A 21,756-nucleotide genomic window follows, 5' to 3' on the forward strand; every position below is an offset into this window, starting at 1 on the left:
TTGACTATGTCAATTTGGTTGGCCAAATAGCCTATGACTCAACCAAACCAACTCATGAATATTCATAATTTTAGTTAAAAATTAATAGTCTCATCTTTGATAAATAACAATAGTTTAATCTCCAATAATTATTGAAAGTTTTTTGTTAAATAACAAAACAAAATAAATTTATACATAATCATTGAAAATATATTTATAAAAAAATAATAAATAATACTAAAAACAATAAATATTAATTTTAGAATATATAATTATATAATAAATACAGATTAAGAGTTTAAAATTATTATTAATAAATAATATTTTTTTGAAAGTTATTTTCTCTAATTATTACTTGATATAATTGAAATTAGTTATTTATAATATTTTGTAAAAATATTAAATTATTATTAATTTCAATATTATGTTATAACTATTTTTCTACTTTTCAGATTTTTTTTTTAAATTTATTACATATATTCTTTATTTTAACTATTCAAAATCTAGTTATGCTAAATATTTTGTTATTTAAATACTTAAATAATATGTAGAGTATTTAAATTTTAAAATATTAATTATTTATTGAATTTAATTATCCATAAAATCATAATTCATACTATTATTGCATAATTTCTTTATTAATTTTGTAATATATTAAATTATTATTAATTTCATTATTATGTTATAATTATTTTCTACTTTTAGATTTTTTTTTAAATTTATTACATAATTTCTTTATTTTAACTATTTAAAATCTAGTTGTGCTAAATATTTTGTTATTTAAAATATTTAGTTATATAAATACTTAAATAATATGTAGAATATTTAAAATTTAAAATATTAATTATTTATTGAATTTAATTATCCATAAAATCATAATTTATACTATTATTACATAATTTCATCATTAATTTTGTAATATATTAAATTATTATTAATTTCAATATTATGTTATAATTATTTTTCTACTTTGAATATTTTTTAAAATTTATTATATAATTTCGCTATTTTAACTATTTAAAATCTAGTTATGATAAATATTTAAATAATCTATAAAATATTTAATTTTTTTGTTATTTGAATTTTATTTATTTAAAACTATTACATATTATTAAATATTTGAAAAACATTTAAATTGATAATTCAGAAAAACATAATTTAAATTGTTAGTACATAATTTTGTGATATATTTTATAAAAATATAAAATTATTTTTTATGTTTTTAACAAATATTTTAAAGTTATTATATAATTTTGTTAGAATATTTAAATAATTCTTAAATTTTTTAATACAAGATTTTCTTTAGATAGATATAGATAAAAAGTGGGGGAGAGGATAAATAGGAATTAGAGATAATTTAAGATAGAAACTCTTTACTAAATTAGAGATAATTTTGGAGAGATGAATAGTGGAAGAGGTAGTTTAGGAGTAATTTTAGGAGGAAAGAGTATTTAGGTTATTGATAAAGTGCATCTCATTGTTTATTTTAAAAAGGTAAATTAAACTATGCTATGATTTAGCTAATTGACTAAATGTAGCATTATTATTTGAAAATTGACTAATTACTTTTGACAATTGACTAAATCTACCCTTACCGTTAACTGTCCGTTACATATTATATCATGTCACTAATATATTTATATAAAATTCCAAAAACCCCCTTCCCACCTCCATTCCAAAAACACCCTCTCTATCTGGTTGGACTCCATAAGAAACCCACACACAAATTCTTCACCAGCGGTTAGGCCTAGGATCGGAAACTGAGAAGGAGTTTTGTAGATTACAGCTGAGTCTGTTAGACACCTGCAACCACGAATCTGCAATGGCCTTTCCGGGTGTCCATCTTCAAAACGCAGATGAGAAACCTGTACCCAATCTGCCGCTGCAAGTTGGAACGGCGGTGGCGGAACCCCTTCTCGCTCCAGCGGTGGCGATGAGCCCTCTTCGAACGAAATCAGAGGGGCGGAGGGGAGAGAGAGACGAGAGGTTGAGAATGGAGAGAGAGATAGAGGCGGAGGTGAAGACGCAGCTGCACACAGGGGTGAACCAGCGGCACCCTCTTCTCGCTCTGGTGGCGGTGATGAGCCTCTTCGAACGAAAACAGAGGGGCGGAAGGGAGAGAGAGACGAGAGGTTGAGAATGGAAAGAGAGAGAGAATGAGAGATAGGGAGACAAGAGGTGGCGAGAGAATACCAGAAGCGGCGGTGGTGAAACAGAGGAGGTGAAAGAGGAGAGAGAGAGTGAAGTACCAAATTCGCCATTGCAGCGGCAGTGGTGATACAAGGAAGTGAAAGAGGAGGAGAGAGAGGGGAGAGGAGACAGAGAAAGAGCGGGAATAAAGAATTAAAGATAGGGAGAGAATGAGAGGCTCCTCTGGTTAACATCCCTGTCCTTTGGTGGCCAGTAGTCGAGCTCAGTTAACTTCAGATTCTCAATTCCCGTCAAGTAAATCCTCTCCCACAAGCTCAGATACCGTGCAAGGGAGCTCAATCCAAATGGTTGTTCTGTTGGTTCTGGCCCCATCCTGCAGTCGCCTTCCACCCTAATCCTGATCTCCTCAGTTAACTTCAGATTCTCAATTCCGTCAAGTAAATCCTCTCCCACAAGCTCAGATCCATGTGTCCGGTTGGAGCTGTTAATGCATAACCTATTGCATCTCCACAGTCCAGCTGCATCTTTGAAAGCCTGTGATACCGTGCAAGGGAGCACAATCCAAATGGTTGTTCTGTTGGTTCTGGCCCCATTCTGCAGTCGCCTTCTACCCTAATCCTGATCTCCTCCAGAACAGGGCAATTGTCCAATCCAGACGAAGCTAGAGGGTTCAGCGGCTTGCCAACGGCAATCCAGAGGGAGAGGTATCGCAGCTGGTCCCAAGTTTTCCTCCAGAACCTCCTGCAATTAATGCTTTTGATTTGAACACGAGAGTAATCCACTTCACCGGAATATTTGCATCTTTTCTTCTTGCTATCATCATCACCCAGGAAGATCATGAATTCAGCAGGCCGATCCGGTGTGCTGGCATCATCCCTGGATTCGTTGGGTTCAAAACCATGTTGGCATGGCTCCGTCGCCAGTCATCTCAGACCGGTGGAGGCTGTCCCATACACAATCAATATGCAGTCATTGGATCCTGTCCCGGATAGGTTCCAGAGCTTGCAGTGACGAGGTAGCGTCAAGGTTCTTGCAGCAGGAGATACTTTTACATCCACCAGCGTCTGCTGAATTAGAGGAAGATGGAGAGAATCAAATATAGGAGGGTAAAATAGTCTGTTTAATATTTCTGTTGACAGACGTTAATGAATAAGAAGGATTAATCAATTGTCAGTAGGGATAGTGTTAGTTAATTTTTAAATAGTAAAGATACACTTAGTCAATTAGCTGAATAGTAAAGAAATTTACCAATTAGATCAAATACGATCCTTTGCTTGGTGCCATAAAGTGAAAGCTTCATCAATGAGAAAAGAGAAATGCAAATGCAAAGGGAAAACAGGTGAACTTTTGTTTCGAATATCAGAAAGAAAGGTAAGCATCAATTTCAGTTCTCATCTCCGACCCATCACATTCACTCCATTTTCAGTGGAGAAAAGAAGTGAAAGTCTCAGATTTTTGGGGTTCGTCTCATCCAAATGGGTTTGGATGCGAGGATAAAGTTTTTTTTTACCTGTTTCTGTTTTACAGGAGTGTTGAGTTCGGCTTCAGTCCGTGTAAAGCCCGTTTGAACAGCTTTTACAGTTTTGCATCGGAAGTTTTTCCGTATTTATGTGCTTTGTTTAATGAGGAGATATTCTAAGGCAAAGTTGCAAGAGACTGTTCAAACAGTATAAGCACGTGCTTACTGACCGAAGTTGAACTCATTTAACAGAGATTCAGAGAAGTTAGCTGCTTGCACGCCCATATCTCTTCGCAGTCGACAGGACACGTGTCGTTTTTTTCATTGTCTTGGTTTTTTCAACCTTGTCCCACCAACTATATGTTGTATTTTGTATATTGCAAATGTTGAGATGGAAACTTTCAAGGGAAAGGAGTTTGAATAGCAGTTGGCTTTCCCACTCCTAATAAACAAGGGAAAGGCACTTGTTTGGCCATCCATGAGCTATAAAGATTTGATTCACCTCGTGGTTGAAAGGGAAAATTCTTTGGCAAGAGACACTTGGTTTGCTTCAAGCTTTGTTCATTCTGCCTCTTATTGCTAATTCCGGATTTTCATTTTTGCTCATGCTTTCTCTGAGGAACAAACCAAACAATCCCACAGTCAGGAAAGAGGATTATTGGCATGAGAAAAAAAAAAAAAAAGGAAAGACAATGGAATCAATTGGAGAGGGCAGGTTCTGAACATGCCTCTGATCCCGTCGTTAGTTGACAGTCCTTGGAATTAAACTTAATCAGATATTCAATTTGGAAGCCAGATTACTGATGCTGTAACTCTAAAGGATGATAAAGGCCAAAATCTCTATTCCAGTCAAGTTGTCCCTAGGTTGATCGATGTAAGAGTATGGGAGAGCTGGGACCAAACACTGTAATGTCCCTTCTTAGCCTTCAGATTTCCGGTATTTCAATCCAGCCCAACCACTCTATTCTTCCATTTTCTAAAATAGGGGTCAAATTGAATTGAACCAAAAGTTTTGGTTATTTCGGTTATATTCAATGTATACAATGAAATTCAGTTCAGTTATTTTGATATTTTCTTCAATTGATTTCGGTTTATTCATTTCCGTTTCTAACGAAATAAACCGAATGGAAGGTTCAAAATATCGATATGCCTGATATGTTAGTAGGGGCGTATCAGGCATTTCAATACTTATTTTTTTACCTTTTCTTTTTATTTTTTTTTTCAAAACTGGTTCAGGGGAGCCGGTCTAGGACCCCTCCATCCCCTGAACCAATCAGACCCCCGATACACCCACTGTAGAGGCATATCGGAAGGGTTTCAAAACGATACGTATCAGTTGATAGGGGCCAATACGTAACGATACTTTGAACCTTAATTCACCCCTTCTCTAAAATCGCATAGTTTAAGGGGAGGTTTATGCATAGTATTGATTGGCTGCATCTTTCGATTCTTTCCATAAAATCTGAGACGATCCATTTTCCTGGTCCAGGTTTAGCTATTTTGGCCCAACCCAAATGACGTCAGCCTGGAGGAGCTGATTTGCCTTACAACTCCATCTTATGAACTTGACAAGGGATGAATACATTATATATTAATTCCTGCAGGTTTTATTATCATCTAAAGATGAATGCATTTAAAATGCTTCATGCATGCACATTTGTATATGCAAATTTTATCAAACTATTCAATTAACAAGGAATTTGTACCTCCAAATACCTGATGAAAGGTTTGAAACACAACACATTTCAATTTTCCATCATTAAGATAAGCTAGCTGAGCCGATGATTGGATATTTAAAAACATTGTATTTTCTTAACGTTCCATTAGGATCAAATATCTGAAGCTTGAGGTTGAAGGATATTGATCATTGCGTCCAATTTGAATGATTTAAATGGTGCCCCTTGTGGAAAGTTTGAGCTCTTTAGACTCTAGAGGGATTAGACAGGGAGACCCCTTGTTCCCTTACATTTTTTTCCTTTGTGCTGAGGCTCTTAGAAGAACTCTTACAGAGGAAGTAGACAAGCCAAAGAGCCCTATTGGTTGCAGAGCCTCAAGAGGGGGATTATTCTCCAATTTGCTAATGATTGCCTGATTTTCACAAAAATCACAATCCCAACTTGTTTGAAAGTCAAAGAAATACTTAGGCCCCGTTCATTTTTCGGTAAGTTACTTACCCGGGTAAATGCAGTTACCTAGGTAAGTTTTTCCTAGGAAATACTTACCCTGACCATTTTAGCCATAAAAATCCATTATTAAAAGTGGCAATTTTTGTCCCATTCAAGTGTTAGCAACTTTCCCCCTAGGTGGGAAAGTTATTTACCCACCTAGGAGGTGGGTATCACTTACCCAGGAAAATAAACTTTCCCTGGTCCCCACATAAATCTGAAAAATGAACCTGGGATTCGTTCCCATTGACCAACTTTCCCCCTCTCAAAATCCAATAAAAGAACACCCCCTTAGGGATTTTACTAAGGCTTAGGGCAAAGCCCAAACTTCTCCAAGTCAGCCTTAATGTTCTCAAAGAATATCCCACTAAAGCTACAAAAAATAATGTCAAAAGTCATGAAGATCCCCCTCGAGAGAAAAGAAAATACTTACCTGGGGGCTCCCATAATAAATGGTCGAGTGTCAAAAAATTTGTTTTGAGACCTCTAAGAAAAGGTTAAGAATAAACTAGTTGGATGGAAACAGAAAACACTTTCTCTGGCAAGTAGAGTTACCCTTATTAATTTGGCAATAAGCTCTATGCCGCATTTTATCATGAGGTCTTTCAAATGCCCGAATAATGTCATTGAAGAGATAAACAAGAGCCAAAAAAATTTTCTGTGGACAAAAGGGAATGGTAAAAAGCCTATTCACCTTCTTAATTGGGAAATGGTATGCCTTCCCAAAAGATGGGGTGGTCTAGGTCCTAAGAATCTCCACTGTGTGAGTGAGGCTTGTCTTGCCAAGCTAGGTTGGAAAATTTTGAAAGATAATTAAAATCTTTGGGTTAAAGTTGCGATTTACAAATATTTAACAAAAGATGATTTTTGGAACCCTAACCCAAAAAAGGGGATCTCATGAGCTTAGAAAGGCATCCTAAACTCAAGACCCCTTCTCAGGAGAGGGATTGGTGATGGCAAAAATGTTAAATTTGGAATGATAGTTGGCTTGAGCAGGGGCCCCTTAAGGATTTTGTGAACAAAGACATCCTCGTGGAAGAAGAAAGTCTTCTTGTCTCTGATTCCATTGACCATGAGAGGGGAGCGTGGAAGGAGAACTCATTAAAAAATTGAGTTCCAAATTTTGTATGGACTAATATTAAGTCCATCTTCCTCCCTTCAAGAGCGGGAAAAGATAAATTAATATGGAGATTGGATTCCAAGGTCAATTTAACTATCAAATTTACTTATAAGGAGGCTAGCATCATGTTCGACGGTCTAGGGGGAACAAATTTAGTCCTAAATAAAATTTGGGGACTCAAGCTTACCCCAAAAATTAAAATTTCCTTATAAATGCAAGTCTTCATTCAAAAGCCTTCCTCATTTCTAGAGGTTTCACTTGAAAGAAGAAGAACTGTTTACTGTATTAGAGAAGTTATACAAGTTTGAAGAGAGAGAGAGAGAGAGAGAGAGAGAGAGAGAGAGAGAGAGAGAGAAAAGAAGAAGAAGGGTGAAGAGAGGAGAAAAGAAAGAAGGGGCTTGGTGATTAATGATTGCCGCTCCATACTTATTTATTTATAGTTTTAGGTTCCTTACAAGAATAGAAAATAAACAAAAATTAAAAACAATAAGGCCAGCCAGCCCAACTTAAAAGAAATTAGAAACTTCTAATAAAAGAAAATAGAAACTACTGGTAAAAGAAATTAGAAACTACTAATAAAAGAAATTAGAAGCAATAAGGTGTGGGTATGAAACCACACATACTAGAGCCTGAGTGTGGGTATGGAACCCCATACTCGTGGCTAACCAACTATTTCTTCACTCACCTTCAAGTTGGGAGTAGATATTTGTCATGCCCAACTTGCGTAGATCTGTCTCCAATTTGCTTTTTGTGACTGCTTTGGTGAAGAGATCATCTAACTATATGTCTGAGGCAATGTAAGGAAGGCATACTTCTTGAGATGCGACTCATTTTCAGATAAAACGTCTGTCAACCTTGATATGCTTAGTCCTGTTATATTGTATTGGGTTGTGGGTAATATTAATTGCAGCTTGATTATCACAATACAACACCAGAGGCTTTTTATAATCAACCTCCAACTCAATAAGCAAGGATCTCAGCCATAACACTTCAACAACACCATTGGCCATTGATCTGTATTCTGCTTCTGCACTGGAGCGAGCAACAATATTTTGTTTCTTGTTTCCCTAGGAAACAAGATTTCCCCCCACGAATGCACAATATCCAGAGGTGAACCTCCTATCATCAACACATAATAAGAAATATCTGTACCCCCCATGGTGGGAGTATGGTAGGGCCCCTAAACATCGGTATGCACAATCTCAAAAGGAAGGTTGCTTCTTTTATTACGTAAAGGATAAGATGATCTACTATGTTTTGCATCTTCACAACTTTCACATTTTAATCCAAACACTTCTACGGACTCAAACAAGTTTGGAAAATGACTCTTTAAAGACCCAAAAGATAAATGACCTAAGCGGTTGTGCCAAAGCATAGTCTTACTACGAGACTGAGAAACAAACAATTTCCCTGCTTCACTCTGCTCCCCCTATGAATGTTCCAGCAAGTAGATTCCATTAATCTCACGGCCAATCCCAATCACCTTTTTTGTTTTTAGATCCTGAAAAATACACCGATCAGGGAAAAAGGTTACCGAATAGTTTTGATTTTTAGCAATATTACTAACTAAAAGTAAGTTAGCACTAAGCTTGGGAACATGCAAAGCTGAGAATATGGTGATGGTATCTGATAATCTGATGTCTCCCTTCCCAGAAATTGGTACAAGAGAGCCATTAGAAATAGAAACTTTGTCTCTCCCAGAGGATAAACAATAGGTGCTAAATAGAGTAGATATTTTGGTCATATGATCTGAAGCACCTAAATCTATTACCTAGGAAGGTCTAGTATTACCTGGGAGAGAAGCATGGCAAGCAATAGCTCTTGTACCTATATGAGCAAGGGTTGAAGTATGCTGTTGAGCTAATGTAGGTTGAGCTGAATTACAAAACTCATTTTCTAGTTGAGTCAGAGCAGCTCAAGCTGCAGCTAGGCTATCTAGAGAAGTGCCTCTTGTGCCTGATGAATGTGTACTATTAGTGTTGACAGCCATATTAGCATTTCCTTTCTTATTTCTGAGCTTTGTTGAAACTAGATGAGGGTGCAACTTCCAACAGGTGTCCTTAGTATGTTTAGGTTTTTATAGTATTTACATACTAAGTCCTTAGCTTCCTTCTTCTCTTTATCGCCCCAAATTTAGGTCTGACTACTGCCAAGGCTGATTCGGAGGGTTGTTGCTGCAACATAACCTTTCTCGTAGTTTATTCACTATGCACCAGGGAATAGGCTTGTGATAAAGTCACACTATCTCTTATCAACAACTGCGGTCTCACAATGTCATATTTAGAATACAGACCAGCTAGGAACTCAAAAACTCTGTTAGTTTTAACTTGCTTTCTATCATCTTTTTTACTCTCTCACTCAATTGTTTCAAAATGGTCAATTTCATGCCATAGGGATTTTAAGGTTGAAAAATAAACAGAGGCCTACTTCTCTCCTTGCCTCAGATTTTTAACCTCATATTTTAACTCATAAGCCCTACCAACATTAAGGGGTTGAGAGTAGGTTTCCTTCATAACATCCCATATTTCCTTAGCTATTTTGGCCCACAAGTAGTTTCGGCTGATGTATGGCTACATAGGGTTGCACAGCCATGTCATCACAAAAAAATTCTCTTGGACCCACCTAGCATAAGTAGGGTCCTCCTTGGAGGGTTCCTTCACATCCCCTAGCAAGAAGTTCAATTTTCCTCTATCCCCAATAGCCATCATGGCTGATTGGGCCCATTCCAAGTAGTTTGATCCCGTCAAACTTAACAGTTGTAATCTAAAAGGTGTTTGTAGTCATGTTACCTGAACCACCAATCCCAAAAGCACCTTCCCCTTGGTTCTTGTACTCCATTCTAAGTTAAGAAGAGACTTTAAACTACTGTGACAAGAAAAACTGTATTTCAAGGCTTATAACAGCCGACCTAGGACAATGATTTTGCAGTTAGATAACTGTCAACTACTGTCCTGGGATTGATATCAGTCTTGAGATTTTCTATCCGTACCTCTAAGAATGAATAACAAAGTCTTTTTGAGTATCAATCTCAAGAAAAGGTGCTTACTTTATGAAGAAAAATGCCCAGAAATTTGATTGCTACCTTCAGTCTTTAAATTTGATCAATCGATTACTATCAGCACCATGAATCTTGACCAAAGAACCAAGAAAAAGCTAATCGACACCTCCAATCTTGATCAAGAATCGATCTTGATCACTCAATTCCTGCCTGATTCTTCCTGATTACAAGAAGCTCTCTCCAATCTTAGGACAACTGCTAAAGCCTTCTTGCAACCTCCAAGAATTAGCCAAAGTAAAGATCTTTCTGAACTTTAAGCCCTAAACAATTTTCATGTGGTTGGCTAAATTAAATCCGCATGAGAAACCCTAAATTGAAGGCCCTGATACCAACTTGAAAGAAGATGGACTATTTACTGTATTAGAGAAGTAGTACAGGTTCGAAGAGAAGAAAAAGAGAGAGAGAGAGAGAGAGAGAGAAGAAAAAGAAGAAGAAGAAGAAGAAGAAGAAGAGAGGAGAAAAGAAAGAACGGGTTCGATGGTTAATGATCTATTGCTCCATACTTCTTTATTTATTGCTTTAGGTTCCTTACAAGAATAGGAAGTAAACAAAAATTAGAAACAATAAGGCCAATTGGCCCAAGTTAAAAGAAATTGGAAACTTCTAATAAAAGAAAATAAAAACTACGAATAAAAGAAATTAGAAACAACTGGGTGTGGGTATGAAACCACACATACTAGAGCCTGAGTGTGGGTATGGAACCCCACACTCGTGGCCAACCAACTATATCTTCAGTTTCAACATTGATGGTGCGTGTAGTTTTTGTGGTGAACATGAGGACATTAATCATATTTTTAGAAAAAAATGTTGTTTCCAATCAAGTTTGGAGCACCATTAATCTGAATTCTAGTGACCCTAATTTGGAAATCTATCTTTGATTGGTGGAGAAACATTCAAAAGATAAAAACCAAAGGGAATCATTATCCTATGATAAATATAGTCTCATTTTGTGGTTTTTGTGGAAAAATAGAAATGAAAAACCTTTCAAATTAAAAATTCTCCTCCCCCTTTATTATTGATAGAGCACTTAGAGTATTCAAATTAATTACAGGTCTTAATGATGCTTCAAGCAATCAAGTCTCCCAAAAATCCTTGAAACATATGTATTGGAAGCCCCCTCCATTGGGCACTATCAGAATAAATTTTGATGTCTCTAAAAAAGTAGATGGGGAGTGTGCTATTGGGTGTATTGTCAAGGACCATAATGGCAGCATTCTTGATCGAAAAGCTTATTCCATTGACATGACTTCAATTAATGTTGCGGAAGCTTGGGCAGCATGAGAGGCTCAAAACATTGCCATCAACTTTATTCATACCCAATTTGTTTTGAAGGAGACTCTTCTAGTTATCTCCTTCTTAAAGAGAAACATCTTTGTCCCATGGAAGCTGAAGACCATCATTTCTAAGTGTTTAAAGTCAACTGATAGGTTCGAGGGGAGCGTCTCATACTCTCACTCTTTTAGGAAAGCAACAAGGAAGCGGATTGGTTGGTGATGAAGGAAGATTTGGCCCGACCTCGTAATCACTCAACACATGGTAAAGGCAACAGCTCGACACAACAACGCGCCCAAGGCGCGAGCACCGAAGGGAGTAACCAGCAGTCTGAACTCCCTACCAGCAGTCCGAACTCCCTACTAGGAGCCTGAACTCCCTACAAGGAGCCCGAACTCTCCCTTAGGCCCCAAGCCTCACACAAGGCAACGACTTGAACTGGCCCGCCCCATGACAGTTCGGGACACTCCCCTATCCGAACTCAAGACTTCACCTCGCTCACTACTCCAACACTTCGCCTCCAGGATGCCAAACTAAACAACCGTACCTTGCCTGACACCGAGGAAGTCCATACCCAGGGGCGGCAGACCTGACTGACTTGGGATCTGACGCTTGATTGCCGCACTCCAATGGTCACCTGCCACCGCCATCTCCAGTTGTAGAGACGGCTCCGACAAAGAGAGCAGTGGTGGTTCTGTCCCAGCAGAGGTAATGACACCTGAACTGGCAGGAGCACAGAGATAATCATACCCGACCTGACAGAAGCTTAGGAGTGAGTGCGCGAGGTGGTTATAAAAGGCTCCCTGCCCCCCGAGAATAAGGTATGTGAACTTTGCGCCATCTAGTTTTATCTTGCCTTCAAGAGAATACTAACTTGAGCTTCGAAGCAATCTCACCGGGTTCCTCCCCGGAGATTCCTCATCTTCTCTGTTTCAGGCTCCCTGTTGCTCCAGTCGGAGGCAAGGTCGTTGATAGCTAAGACCAGCCGGATTGCGCACCATCAGTTGGTGAATCAGGCTCTTTCTTCTCCTTTAGCTCCTCTATATTTCTGTCTATCCGCTCTTCTGAAAGATCTTTTATTTATTTGTTGCTTTGACTCTTGGGGTAGAGCTACCCTTGTCTTGTGTAGCTCATCCTATTTTCTACCAAAAAAATATGCGTTTCATTTCTTTTACTACTACTACTACTACAACTACTATGGTTGTTGTTGTTGTTGTTATTATTATTATTTTATTTTGTTTTATTCTTTGTCCTATGACATAGACATGCTGACATGAAGAGTTGAAGTGAATATCCAATGCTGCACTGCATGAACTCATATAGAATCCGAGCAGATTATGAACAATTATGTGAGGAGAAGAGAAAATTTTGGCCTTAATAACCACACTCTTGCATAGAATCATGGTTTTGATAACCAGACTGGACTTGACGATTAGGCCAGTTGACCTAAAAATCAATCACAGCTCCAGGATGGACCCCAAAACTGCCTGAATGGGATTTGGACGGGACAGTTGGGCCGTTTAACCCGGGAACCAATGGCCAAAGCTATTTCATTTCCAGGTCAGTCTTTAAAACCATGCATACAATACCACCATCTACCAACTACATGGACCTAAGACTATATAGCCATGTGGTTCTCAATCCAAATAACTATGATAATTAGAATTATCTGAACTCAACTATTGTCCTCTGATATATCTGTAAATATCTATTTCAATTGGTTTTAATTACCACCAGCTTCAAAATGTTATTGTTTGCAAAGATGGAAAGAAGATGAGGAGCCAATAAATGCAAGTCAAAAATAAAACATGTATTATGTTTCTACTCCTCATTTTCTTGAGAAGCATATTTAAATAAGTTCACTGTTCGGAAGGAGTATAAATACAAATATATATAGTGCAAATACATACAAAATAATGCAAAATACAAGATTTTGTGCTCTGCAAATTTGTAATTGTACTATTTCCAAACTGAGCCTTAATAAGTACTAATACTAGATTGAATTTCGCTACAATTTAGGTTTTCTGCCTTGTTCCATGGTGTTTGAGTCTAACAAGGAGTTGCTCTTTTGCAAACCATATTCAATCGTAGATGGCACCCTTGCAGTTCCTGATTGCATGACAATTAACTCAAGAACAAATAGATGCTTAAAATTCAGTTGCCATGTCAAACCGGGCTTACCACTCCATTCATGGAATACAGGGCAGATTGTGCCTCTTATGCAGAAGTAAATGGAACAACGCCAAACCCCCTGGATCTACCAGAGTCCCTGTCATAGATGACTTTTGCACTCAGTAGGCCAACTAAGGTTTCCTGCATAGATTTTGTAGTGGTTGTCAATGAAGCCCCTGTGCCTATTGCAGATCTTTCGACCCATGACCTTCCTTTCACCTCCTTGTGGCACTTCCGGGAATTTAAAATTGTCACTCTTGTCTACTATTTGCTGGAACTTCAAACCACAAGCACCAGCAACAATACCAATATCTCTTAGTCTCAGCTATAAAGAGACATGAAAATATTAAGGGCCTGTTTGTTTTTTAGATTTTGAGATAGGGGAAAGTTGGTCAATAATGTTTGGGTTCCCATTGACCAAAGATACCCATGTTCTTTTTTTCAGACTTATGTGGGGTTCATAAAAAAATCATTTTCCCTGGGTACCACTTATCCCGATAAGTAATACCCATCTCCTAGGTGGGTAAGTAACTTTCCCACCTTGGCGTAAAGTTGTCAGCACTTGGATGGGACGAAATTTTCCCTTTTAATAATGACTTTTTATGGCTAAAATGGTCATTGTCTTATTTACCTAGAAAACAAAAGAACATGCGTAAATGCATTTCTTAGGAAAGTAACTTCCCTAAGGCTTTATTTGGTTTGAAGGAAAATGTAGGGAAAGAAAAGGAATTGTAGGGAAACTCATACGAGGTTTGTAAAGGTTTCCCTACCTTTCCTTTCCTTTCCTTTCCCTACTTTTTCCTTCAAACCAAACACAGTGTAAAAGAGAATGGGGCCTAAAGCTAAATTTTGAGGATTATTTGCGTCATGATACCTGATAGCATTTATCCATGGCTTGTGTGGATGCCATTGGAAAGGTCCCAAATCAAAGACTTTCCAAGTGATTAGGATAACATAAATATATAACAAATTATTTTCTTTTCAGCACTAAAGGAGAGAACCAAAAAAAGAAATAGATAAATTTATCTAAAGGTCACTGCTAACACTATATTGCAATCATCAAATTCAGTTGGCACTGATCCACTAAATGGCACTCCTCAAACATATGGAACACCCAATTTTGTTGTTTTTCGGTCCATGATTCATTCTTCCCCAACCCCATGTTTTTCCCCTCAGTGGCTAGAAGCTTAGCCATTTTCTTCATCATCTCCGGCAAAGGTTTTGCTGAAATGAAACTCCACTCTCCACGAGCATGCATCCATGTTCAGATCTGACATTTTAACCATATTTCTTTAGATCACCGAGAGTGTGAGGTTTGAAACTTCGAGTCCAACAGGTTTTCTTTCTTTTATTACTCACTCTTTTTCTCTCTCATTTTTCTAAGAAATGAAGTGCTGAAGAATGAAATTGGTTTCACTGATTTACTTTTTTTTTTTTTTTTGAGTTTCAGTTCAGCCTTGAGGAGAGATTTACAGAGAATCCTGAAAGTTTCCCCCTCTCATCTAGTCATCCGGTTTAGGATACAAACGGAGCCATTTTTCCTTCTAGGTGAAGAAGCTTCCACTTCCGCTCCAGCTCTAGACAATGCTATTTCTGTTTGAAGTAGGAAAACTTTAATAATTGAAGTTTTCTTCTTTTTCATTTTCTTTTGCAAAACAAAATTCATAAATCCATTTGAATGTTTGATAACCTGGGCTGCATTTATTTTGTCTTAAACAAAGTGTTCATGAGTCAAGCCAAATTACACACAATCCCCTTGCTTGATAACTTTTGATACCACTCAAGTTGATCATGTGATTTAATAATTATAAAAAAAACTTATATGGTTTAATAAAATTAAACAAGTGTTTTGTATATAGGCGAATTAAATATGCTTCCCTAGAGTTCTTATATCACTAGAACATCTAATAAGTATCCGTACATAGTTATTGATACTACCAAGACTGTACTGCTATTGCTAGACAGGTCTTATACTTTTATTAATCTACTTCATAAACTTGAACACTAGAATAATCATACATACCCATGCCCAAAATGTAAAACACAGAATATTACAACCACAACAAGCTACCAAAGCAATGTAACCGTTGCTAGATTGTGGTTGTACAACTGCTAATAAATGGTATTGGCTTGGGGCATCCCTACGTGGTGTTGGGTATATCTCACGGTACTGATCTATCCATATAAAAGATCCCTTATGATTCCCTCACAATGAACAATGAAAAAACCACTATCCATAGTTATTTTCAGTCCTAGTCATGTGTAATGTCATTTATCCCTTTCCGCATGAGCACATTGGCAAAATAGCTCCCTCTGCCATTAGTCTCTACATATAGGAACATATTACAATTGTATAAATAAGTATTATAATGCAATTGAATGGTAATTTAAAACAGGAATGAACCACTACAAAATATGTCTTCCACCATAAACTTAAGCTTTGTTGTCAAGCCATATTAGTGCATAATAATTGTATAAAGTATAGTTAATGTGGATTGAACATCACTCCAAATTACATGCAAGCTTAGTGTGCCATTTGGTATTTCTTCCACAACTCATTGGCAATCTAATCTTGTAATGTATTGTGTTGTGAATTGCTATTTGAAGCACTTGCACCATCATTTCCACCATCCCCACCATTTACTTCACTCTCTTCATCGTCCACCATTTGGTCATTGTCCCGTAAGTTTAGATGTGCATCTTTATGCACCTCTCTTGATAAAGTTATATGTAATGAAGCATGCATGACTATGAATCATTGTAAGAATAGATCATAGAAAGGAATGTTCTTCAATATTGAAAATTTAGAGACGAGTACATATAGTTGAACAGGTCTTCCTTGGTTCTAAACCTACCCCGCTGCCCATGGAATTCACTTAGGTGGTACGACTAACTAGAATACAGTGTGAGATAGTCGGGTGCATTGGAAAAACCGGAATCAACAAGGTAGTATTTCCCTACATGTATTAATGGTGATAATATATCATGGTAGTGAAATTTTGGAATTAATGTAGTAAGGATTTGGAGATATTTATTCCCACCTGAGGGGATTCTAAGAAGTGGATGTATGGTTTAGCAATAGTTTTTGCAAGGATCCTAGAATCATGAGTTGAACCCTCCTATCCAATGTATACGAATCTAAACATCATGTCGAAGTCACACACCGCAAAAACATTTTTTGTACAAGCCTTCTTCCTATCTCTATAGTGGATTTGCTTATTACGTGGTGCACATGTTGAGACATGAGTGCCATTCATAAGTCCTATACAATCCTAGAAATAGAGACCACCATTACCTTAATCCATCTGTATGATAAGACATGGTATAAGCAACTATATATACTAATTCAGGTACCTTAAACATTGGAAAATATCTTTTTGATCTTCTAATGTCTGTCGATATCTTTGTGAAGGATGGGTGAATAATGAGATCATTCACTAAGTTGCATATTGCTCTGATAACCTTCTTTATGTGGGTGTTAATGGTCCATGTTGAATGTTGGAATCGCTTGACCATTAAATGGTTTTTATCGTTCTGGCTTATGGTTAGCATGAAAATTACAAAAGACTCCTCAATTGTGGTGTTTCTTGCATTTTTCAATAAACCCCTCTCTTTGAGTAAGTCAACAAAGTTTTTGAATATGTGGCATTCTATCTTGAATGATTAATAGCATCTATTTGGATTTTTAAGGTCATATAGTATTTCTTTCCACACATAATTGTGTCCAAATAAAGAAGAGGTGTGACGTGGTTGTCTAGTTATTCTCAGTGCATATGTGTCTAAAAACAATGGGATTACAATAGTGTTGACTATCAACTCATCCTCCTTTGAGGATGAATTATCAACCCTAGTTTCACAACCACTATGAGGAGACATAATGGATAGTTTACCACTTAGTATCCTTGGACACTACTCAATAAAACATCTTTATAAGATCAACAGTATATACTTGTGGAGTGCATCAAACAAAAATTAACCATACAACTAACCAACAATATACATAAGCAATCCCTACTGCAAACCATACATGTGCACCCCAATTGCATCATGAGATCCATAAAGTAATCCATGAATTAGTTTAACAAATATAAATCACAAGTTCTTTAAACATAAATCACCCAAAATGAAATAACCCAAAAACTCAAAAACCATAAAGCAGTTTATAAATCAGTTTAACAAACAATGCATCACAAGATCTAAAAAAAAAAAAGAAAGAGACAATGTATAACAACTCAACTAAAGACAAGTCAACAAGTTTTCTTATTTATGGACCAGCTACGGTTAAAAAACTATAGGTATAGTTGCGGTGCCAATAGGTTATAGCTATGAACATTAGAATTCATAGCTAAAACCCAACTATAGCTACGGTCCATGTTCATAGCTAAAGGCTCAAACTTATAACCATGCGTTCTTTTGCTATGAATAAAACTGAAGCTAAAGTTAACATATAGCTACGATAAGTTGGCCGTAGCTAAAACTATGAATCTATAGCTACGGTTGGATTTATGACCGTGGCTAAAAATGTGAATTTATAGTTACAATTTCAATTTGTCCATAGCTAGAAACTTGAATCTATAGATATGGTTCCTCAAAACTTTAATTATATCTTAATTTTTTTGGTTATTAAATACAAACACCACTTATTTAATTCATTTTATATTTTGGAACTTGACACAAATTTCCAATAAAGGTTTTATTCTTAAAACAATAAATTACATCTCATGTGTATTTCATTTACATCCATATGTTCAAAATATATTACAAGTTCAAGTTGCTTTAATACATTAAACTCAATCCAAAAAAATGAAATAAACTTGACATTTGAAATTTGATCAAAATTTTCTCCATCTGCACATGTAAAGTATCTCCTTGAGAATGTTAAACCTATAAAGAAAATAACATAAAATACGTTAGAAATATGGATATGAAGTTATGTATGAAAATCTAATTAATTGTGCTATGTATAACCATGGTTTTCAAAACCGGACTAGACCAGAAAACTAGTAACCGGTCAGCCCCCGGGTCTGATTTTATTAAAAGCCGTTGAAAAGGTCAATTAAAATACCTTCTATATCGCTAACCCAATTCGAATGTTTAGTCCCTTTAGCTTTAGGGTTAGAACCCATTTTCGTTCTAACCCTTTCTGAGTTCCCTCCTCTCAACCCTCACACACTACCGGCCACCTATAGTGGCCAGCACCTCCAACGTCCAATGGCGACTGGCGACAGCGAGTTTACATTATTTAGAGTTGTGGCAACCAGCACTTGTAGGTAGTAGTAGTAAGAGTTGCAATGGCCAGCACTTTGTAGCGGTGGATGGCAAGCTTGCAACGGCTGTCCAGCAAGTTTGCAACGGCAGGCGGGGAGTTTGCATTGGCAATAACACCACCATTGGGCATTGGTGATTCTACAAGTTGGAGCAGCACTTGCAATGACAAATTGCCTACGCCCAAGCTTGAGCCCACCGATGGCGAGCCCATTGTCGCACCACCATTACCGGCACTCGACAGTGAAACCTTGAAGGACCCGATGGTATAATTTTTTTTTCTAAATTTTTTTGTGAGTTTAATTGATTTTTTTTTTGAATTTTTTTGCTTAATTCATTGTTTAGTTAATCTTGCTTAATTTTTTTTGAATTCTTTGCTTAATTAATTATAGAGATTCACATACTCAATTACTCACATTGGCTTAATTAATTTTGTTTTATTATTTTTTTTTTCAATTCTTTCTTATTTGCTATGTGAATGATGATGATGATCAGATGATGTCAAAGAATGATAAAATATTAAAATCTTTTTTTTTTATTTTTTGCAAACATATCATTTTTGTATTTTGATATTTTCTGCAAACTCAATATCATAAAATTGCTGAAAGCTTGAAAGTTTTGCTTAATTTTCATATGATGATCAGATGCTGAAAGTTTTGCTTAAATTTCTACAAGCAATTTACTCAGATTTCTAATTGAGTGATTTTACATTTTGGTTAATTATTTGCTTAATTAGTTTTTGCTTATATGGAGTGATTTTACATTTTGGTTGGTTTTTTTAGTCAATCAATGTGCTATTCTAAAATTTAAATTTTATATTTTGTGTTTGTATGAAGGGATCTATTTTTGAGTTGGGTTTCTTTGTTTGAACTAAGATGATGGAATCCCAAAGTCCAAATGCTAATACATTTGATCCAGCTCCATCACGAGAGTCCATTTTATCAAATGATAGGGCAAAAATTGATTACGCTTAGGAGCATGTTTTCCTTAAAGTTGATTCTCTTAATGGATCAAAGTCAATGACATGTCTTTATTGTCAAAAGACTTTTAAAGGGGGAGGGATTAATAGGATGAAACAACATCTTACCCAAAGGAAATGTGAGATTGCAATTTTTCATAAAGTACCCCATGATGTAAGGTTCAAAATGGAGCAAACATTGAATGAAATTAATGAAAGAAAAAGAAGTGAAAAGCAACCATTGAATTTTGTTGACATTAGAGCACAGTGTGGAAGGAATGATAATGATGATGTTGAAATTAGAGAAATAGATCCACTTAGTACACATGATACTTATCAAGGGAAAAAACCAACTACAACATTGGGAAAGGGGAAAGCATCTTCAGGGCTAATAACTTGACATTTTGCTCCATGGACCACTCAAGATGCACAGCCTGGAATTAAGAGTGTATTAACATCTAAGGGAGCAATTAATCATGTGGACTGTGTTGTTATGAAGTAGTTGTGTGATGCTTATATTCCCTTGAATGCTTTGCATTCAAGATATTTTCAACATATGTTGAATGCCCTTGCTACTACTGGCCCACAGTACAAAGCTCCTTCATAACATAATTGTAAGACCAATTTGTTGAAGGATTTAGTTCAGGAGGTGCAAATGTTAACTGATAAACTCTGTAAGGATTGGGCTACATATGGTTGCACTATAATGGCTGACGGTTGGACAGATACACGTAGACGGACATTGATTAATTTTTTAGTGTATTTTCCTATAAGAACTACATTTGCGAAATCTGTAGATGCTTCTGAAACAATCAAGAGTACAGAGCATTTAATTCTTTGTTTAAGGAAGTTATTGAGTGGGTAAAATCAGAAAATGTTGCTCAAGTGGTCACTAACAATGCTGCAAATTATGTTGCTGTAGGAAGATTGTTGGAAACAAAATTTCCATAGATATATTGATCACCTTACCTTGTGCAACACATTGTCTAATCTTGATATTAAAGGAAATTGGGGAAATGGATTATGTTGCAAATGTGGTTCAACGTGCATCTAAAATTACCAAATTTGTCTACAATCATATTTTTGTACTCTCAATGCTAAGGAAGAAACCTGATTGGACTAAGATAGTACATCCTAGAACCACTCGTTTTGCAACTAATTTCATTGCATTGGACAACATTTTGAAGCACATGCCTGATTTGCAAAATTTGGTGACAAGTCGAAGTTTTATTGATTGTAGGTATGCCAAAGATGCAAAGGAGAATGAAGTAATACAAATAGTTTTGGATTATGAATTTTGGGCACAATGCAAAATGATTGTAGGTTTCACATCACCTCTTGTTAGTGCATTGAGACTTGCAGATTCTAAGTTTAGGCCTACAATGGGGTATATGCATCGTGCTATGATGAAGGAAAAAGAATCAATGAAAAAGTTTTTTAATTATAAGAATGTTGAATATGGCCCAATCATGGACATTATTAATAGAAGATGGAATAGACAAATGGGTCAGAGGCTTCATCTTGCAGGGTATTATTTTTACTCGGCCTTCTAATATGATCCAAAATCAAAAGTTAAATCCCCGGCCGTTATGTCTACAGCTTTTTATGTCATTGAAAAGCTTGCAATCAAATCAGATGATGTGGTGATAAAGTTGAACAAAGAGCTTACTCTTTTTGAAGATTATCATGGTAATTTTGGAAGACATTTCTTAGTGAAGGCATTTATGTCAATGCCTCCAGGTAATAAATATTTTTTTCTTATAACATGTTTATTATTTCAATTTTCAATTTTACTTTATAAATTAAATCAACTCTATTTCATTTCATATAGGTGAATGGTGGTCGATATTTGGTTGTGACACTCCAAATTTGAAAAGGGTTGTTGTACGGATCCTTAGCCAAACGTGTAGCTCATCTAGATGTGAACACAATTGGAGTGTTTTTTAACGTATACACACGAAGAGAAGGAATAGGTTAGAGCACTAGAGGCTTAATGACCTAGTATATGTTCATTGTAACCTGCATGTGATGTTTTAACTTTTATGTTTCATGATTGCTTTTTTTATTCTTTCATTGCATCTAATGTATCATTTATTGATTTGTAGGAGAAAAACTAAAAGTCTTGACCCAATTGGGCATGAATATGTTGATGTTGTG

General features: G+C 36.3%; 1 pseudogene; it reads right to left on the minus strand.

The window, feature by feature from the left end:
- Positions 1-1,494: 1,494 nt before the first annotated feature.
- On the minus strand, positions 1,495-18,502 carry LOC148871375 (F-box protein MAX2 homolog B-like; annotated as a pseudogene).
- Positions 18,503-21,756: the final 3,254 nt, after the last annotated feature.

This window comes from Nelumbo lutea, chromosome 2 (assembly GCF_056320005.1).
Source record: "Nelumbo lutea isolate HS-2025 chromosome 2, American lotus-T2T, whole genome shotgun sequence".
Taxonomy (NCBI): Eukaryota; Viridiplantae; Streptophyta; class Magnoliopsida; order Proteales; family Nelumbonaceae; genus Nelumbo; species Nelumbo lutea.